The 6,549-nt window shown below is 39.5% G+C and overlaps 1 pseudogene across 1 annotated transcript; it reads right to left on the reverse strand.

Moving 5' to 3' along the window:
• Nucleotides 1–4,835: 4,835 nt before the first annotated feature.
• On the reverse strand, nucleotides 4,836–5,697 carry LOC309837351 (small ribosomal subunit protein uS5-like; annotated as a pseudogene). Its single transcript has one exon. The product of its transcript is annotated as a small ribosomal subunit protein uS5-like (transcript).
• Nucleotides 5,698–6,549: the final 852 nt, after the last annotated feature.

Here is a 6,549-nt window from a genome sequence, read left to right on the forward strand (position 1 = left end):
TATCTTTAATACTAGTCATGAGTAAACATTTATATCTACCTCAACCTCTGTGTATGTTTATAGCCAATTTTGACCTTCCCATCAGTCACTGTAGAGGTCACAGGCAATGGGCCATAAGTGTCCATCATCCAATGGGAACTGTCAATCCAATCATTTTGAAGTAAGCTTAGGAATACACTTAATAAGTGGAATAATCATTTTTCTGTCCTCTTCTTCGGCTTGTCTTTCTAGACATATGTTAAGTAAGTTTTCAGTCATTGCCAGAAATCCTAAGGAGGTGAAATTCATTTGTTATGTTATCTTAAGGGTTGTTGAAGGAGTTTTAATGTCATCTGCTGGAACAACAGCTGAATTCAGGGATGTTACATAACAGTCCCAGCATAATATGTATTGGGTAACAAAGTCAGATGTAGGCTGAGTATGATAAAAATAAGTGAACTCATGTTGTAACCTGATACTGAATTCAATCTTTGGTTTGGATGTAACAGAATCTGTTTTATTTTCGTTTGAGTGGTCATCATCCTTTACCTGCGTTTATGGTTTTGTGTTATTAGATATATGCCAGATTTACACTGAAGCTATTTATTATAAACACTATCTATGTACTGTAAATATTTAAAAGTGTACACACAGAAGTTATAAATGTAAGTCCAAACTGTTCTACGTATAGTAGCCAAGGAGTCAGGTCTCTAATACTAACTTTCTGTGTTAGTAAATTCTTGTTCCTAGGTTTTGATTTCTTGTTTGTAAATGGAAGAAACATGAGCAGACTGTTTTTAAGGCCTGTACTAGAGCTAAGCTGTTCCAATAAGACATTACATTTTATTGAGCCCCATGTGCTGAGCCCTGGACTGGATATTCCACACACATCTTAATACCACAATAGCCTTGTGAGAAAGGTAGCGTTACAGTGTCCTATATCAGAACAGTAATGGGGATTCTCCAAAAATCAACAACTGATACATAACAAAGTGAGAATGTACAGTCAGGCCTGCCTACAAAATCCAATTCTTTCTAAGTCAAATTTCTACTCACTACATGCACCAAGAGTTGGAAAATTCCATGATTTTGTTCCCATCCTATCCTCTTATGGAATAGAAAGTGTTTCAGATATTAAAACCGATATTAAGAGATTATAAAACATCTATTTTAATCTTGAACTCAAACTTAAAAATTGGAGAGCACAAGTGAAGAGGTTCTTGGGCAAGATCCTTCTGGAAATCTCTCCTAACATTCTTGTAGGCAGTGTGCACTTCTATTTCTAGTTAATCCTGGCCATCAGCATGAGGGCTATTTTCAGTTTCTGTAATTTTTAAAATCCCTTTCCAGCCAGAAATCCAGCTAGAAATGCTCCCAACTATCCACCTGAGTTAGAGCACTCAGCAGAGACCAGACATTATATTCTCTGGCACTGTGTTACCTTTCCCTCCCTCACTTTTTCTGCTGCAGTGAAAAATGATTCATATAAAGGGAACTGGAATAATAAAAACAGAAAGAAACCATGAGAAAGACTGCTTAACAATTTTCCAGTCATGGCTGGGGATGAAGAAATTGAAAACAAGCCAAGAATGCTTACTTTTCAGCCATACCCTAGAAATCATTTTGGTTTCAGAACAAGAAAATCACTTCCATGAAGGAGAGCTACAAGGAGACTGTGAGATCACATTTCTTTTCCTTGATCAGGAAGAGAACTGTTGTGAAAGGATCAGGTAGTCCCTGAAGAAGCCCCTGAAAGAAACTGATTATAAGAAACATGAAATACATTGTCTCTCTCCTCACCCACTCCTTTGCTGCCTCCACCATCAGCTCCAGGGTCAGTGCAAAAGGCATTTGAGTTCTATGGGAGATGTATTCAGTAACAAAAGAACAAGACTGAGCCTTGATAATTCAGGAAAATGAAACTTTGAGAAGGTTAAGCTTGCCATTTCTGGAAGCAGGCTTTTCTTCCAGAATATACATGAAAGTCCTGGGGACGTCTCTCTTTGTACTCCTAACAGAGAAAACACTTTACTTTCGCCAAGTTGGATTCTCATTACTTTTTTCCATTCTCTCCCCTAATCTCAGGGTGAGAGTGGAAAAAAAAAAAGAAAAGAAAAGAGAAGAAAACACAAAGTGTTCCTTATTTAGCATCATAGGGATTCCTTTTGTGTGTTTGAATCATTATTGTACTGAAAAAATGCCCACTCCACCACTTAGAGTAAGAAAATGTTGTTGCTGCCTTTCCCATTTATGCCACAACCATCTCCCCCACCCCCAAGTTATCAGTGCAATTGTAAGTGTATACTGATTTGTTAAATTCAGTTCTTGCAGTAGCTATTTCAAATATCACTGATTTTGCTTTAAAAACATTTCCCCACGAAGAGCAAACTCTCAGACTCACTGAGTTATTCATGGTTTAGAAATAAATTCTTTATGATAACATCTAAAATGTGTTGCCAAAAAAACCCTGGGGTACAAGATTAATGTGTGCAGGAGGAGTTAGAGTGAATTAGGAACATTTACCAAAATCACTTACTGTGAACCTGTACAGTTCCAAAGTCTTGCCAAGAGTCTATAAATATTATGTCCTTACTACTGAGAAAGAGCTATTGCTGGTGCTGCATTGGAGAATGAAAGAGGGCCAAGTTGGATGTCTAGTTATTCTTCCCTAGCACAGTAAGGACTTCAGATTAGGTGAAATGGCTTATAGAAAAGAAGTTGACTGGAAGCACTTACACAAAGAATCCTGGGGAGGAGATATTTAATTATGTCATCTATGAGAAGTATAAGCATTAGGTGGTAATGATAGAAAACTTGGGAAGATCAAATAAAAGTCTTAGGCATCTGGCTAAACACACTTTGGTATATCCATGCAAGGGAATACTAATCAGCAATAAAAAGGAACAAACTACAGATAAATTCAACAGGTTGGATGGACTTCAGGAGCATCATACTGAGTGAAAAATTACAGTCTTAAAAGGTTACATGTTTCATGATTCCATTTATGTAATATTCTCAAAATAACAAAATTATAGAAATGGGGAGCAGGTCAATAATTATCAAGGATTAGGTAAGAAGGGGAGAGTGTGACTATAAAGGGGGAGCACAGGGAAGTTTCTTAGTGCTGACAAGACAGTTCTGTATTTCTATTCTGCAAATCATTCAGGTGATAAAATCTCATAGAACTATATACACAGACATACAAAAAAAAATTAGGACATACAAAAACAAATGAAATCCAAGAAAGGTCAGTTAATTGTATTGCTCCAATATCAATTTCCTTCTTTGGATAATATGCAATAATTATATAAGGCGTTATCATTAGGAGAAGCTGAGTGATGGGCACAGGGAACCTTTATTTATTGTCTTTGCAATTTCTTATGAGTCTATAGTTATTTCCAAATAAAAAGTTAAAGAATAATTCTTAGGAGGTATTTCTCAGAGCCTGTATGGATTGATTCATTCATTAATATAAAAAACATTTTTTCTTTTTTTTTCTTTGCTGACCACCTATTTTTATGTGAAAGTTCTGAATGTACAGAGAGAGGGCATGATAAAATCATAATCTAATCACAAGATACTAGTGGGACCAATGGATACACAAATGAAAATTTAAATTATACAGTATAATACAAGCTTGTACTGTGTAATGTACAAAAAAGATTTTTTGAGCACAGAGGAAGTTGTGAACATTCTCTACCTGAGGGATTAAGGAAAGTTTCATAGAAGTGTGATATTTTTGTTTGACATTTAAGACAATAGTTTGTCAGGTGGATGGGGGTTGTAGCATTCCTTTAAACTGGATCTGTGCATTTTATCTCAATGAAGAGACGCTCCACAGTTTACTTAGAAAAGTGATCATATAGCCTTTCAGAGACTCAGCCATTTGCTGTCAAGCTGCCATCCCTGGAGAAATTGCCCCTAATTCCAGAGCAGTTGGAACTATGGAAGTGAAAGTTGTTTCACTGTAACACGTTTTCTTCTTCCATAACAACCTTTTGACATAATTTTCCTGTTTTAACATCAGTATTAGTACAGTTCTCCAGAGAAACAGAATAAATAGGATATATAGAGAGAGAGTTAGAGAGCCAATGGTGTAAATCCAGTCTGAGTCTGAAGGCCTGAGAACCAGGAATGATGATGGTGTAAGTCCCAGTCGAAGTTTAGGAGAAAACCAATGTCCCATCTCAAACGCTCAGTCAGAAAGCAAACTCAACCTTCCTCCATCTTTTAGTTCTATTCAGGCCTTCAATGGATTGTATGATGCCCACCAACATTAGGGAGGGCCATCTGCTTTACTCAGTCCCCCAACTGAAATGCTAATCTCTTCTTGAAACATTCTTAAAAACACACCCAGAAAAAAAGTTTAACTAGATGTCTGCGCATTCTGTGGCCCAGTCAAGTTGACATATAAAATTAACCATAATACCATCTGATCAGATAGGGTATATTTACCTCCTTCTCCTCAAAGAGAGAAGCAGTTAGTGAATATTGAATAGTATCAGGTCTATGTGGACCTCGTCAACTTACTACTTCACCACAGGTTCTTCTTAAGAAGATCACAGATAACAAGGACATATAAGGGAAAGGATGATAAAAATGTCTTCCTTGACCTCTGTGTATACCTGAAAATTGGGGAGATTGTATATGGACAGAACAATGTCACACTCAGAGACTGAGGAAAGGACAATCATAACTTTCTCCCCTTTCTTTTTTCCCACCCATGATAAGGAACACCTGGAGAGACAGAGTCCTATTCAAAATAGAACTAAAAAGAAATTGAAAGGGCATTAAAAGAGCTGGAGTGTGATTTTTTTTTTAACCAGCTTCATTCACTTTATTTTTCTCATATAAAATTATGTGGTGGCTACAGCTGGCACCTGCGTCCTCTGCATGGAAACTCTGGTGGGGGTCTTTACAAGATGGTCAGTGAATTCATGATACGGAGACTTGGTGAACACTGTCTCTTTCCAGAGATCAGGAGTGAGATAACTGTAGGTCTTGGAAATGGCATCAAAAGTGGCCTTGGCGAAATTGCCCAGGGTGGTGGTGCAGCCCCTGGCAGAGATGTAGCAGTTGTCAATTCCAGCCATTATCAGTAGCTTCTTGGGCACAGGGGCTAAGACAATGCCCGTGCCCCTGGGGGCAGGGATGAGGCACACCAGCACAGAGCCACAGCGGCCATTCACCTTGCAAGGGATTTTATGGGGCTTGCCAATCTTGTTTCCCTAGTAGCCTTGCTGCACTGGGACGATGGAGAGCTTGGCTTGAATGATGGCCCCACGGATGGCAGTGGCTTACCTCCTTAGAGCACTTGACACCCAAACCACATTGTCCGTTGTAATCCCCAGTGGCAACAAATGCCTTGAACTTGGTCCCATGGCCAGCACAGGTCTGCTTTTGCACAGGCATAATCTTCAAAACCTCATCCTTGAGGGATGCCCCCAAGAAAAAGTCAGTGATCTCAGATTCCTTGATGGGTAGAGAGAAGAGATAGATCTGCTCCAGGGACTTGATCTTCATGTCCTTGACCAGGCGGCCCAGCTTGGTGACAGGGAGCCTCTCCTCGTCCTCGGCCTTGCCTCTGTGAGCTCCGTGGCCTTGGCCCCGGCCCAGGACCCCTAGGCTGAAGCCTCTGAGGAAGCCACCTCGGCCTCCCATTCCAGGGCCCCCAGGGCCTCCGGGCCCTTCCGCAGCACCAGCGTCATCCGCCGTTTGGTGTTTTTATGGATAAGAAATTGAATGTGATTCTTGAAAGACTCGGTGCTGCCTGGAGATTTGACTGTAGGTAGGCCAATTCTTACCCCACTCTCCCACACACATACATAAAACAGACATAACATGAGCAACGTATAAGAGCACTTAAGAAAATTATAGGACAAGAGAAAAGGAGGAAATTAGAATTGAGTGGGGAGAAACTGAGATATTTTGCATGCGTATTTTGTGCCAGGCTCTGTGTTTGGCTCTATCTCAAATCCTACCTGCACTAGTGTATCAAATGGAACAGGACCCATTTCAAACACACCCTGCTGGTTTCCAACTGTGTTAGCATCTTAAATGAAGAAACATATCTTCTTTCAGTGTTGCCCATCTCACCATGTTTTCACACAGCAGAGTAACCTTTCTCAAAAGCAACCTGAAGATAACACTGCACCCCCTACTTGAAACCACTCAATAACCTTCAAAGCCCTTGATAAAGTTTAAGATATTAGGCTAAGTTTACAAGGCTCTTTGTGATTTGGTACTGCTTATTCTCAGATTTTATTGCTTTTTTCTCCTATCTCTCAGAGTTTATTTTCTCTTTGTTCTCAGATTTTATCTCCATCTTCTTATCATTCCAAGTAAACATAGACACTCCACATTCATGAAAGTATATTTTCTCTCAGATCTTCTCATGTACCATGTGCCATTCACACATGAAGATCCATCAGTCTGTAAAAGCTTCCCCAAATAGTCCACTGCCTACTCCTATGCCCACCGTCTCTGAATGCACAGTTTATATTCATCCTTCAGGTCTCACATCCAAATACAAGTCCAAAGCCCTTCTTAGTGCTCTCTAGTTCCTTGTAC

This window comes from Grampus griseus (assembly GCF_964374135.1).
Source record: "Grampus griseus genome assembly, chromosome: 19".
NCBI classification, from domain to species: Eukaryota; Metazoa; Chordata; class Mammalia; order Artiodactyla; family Delphinidae; genus Grampus; species Grampus griseus.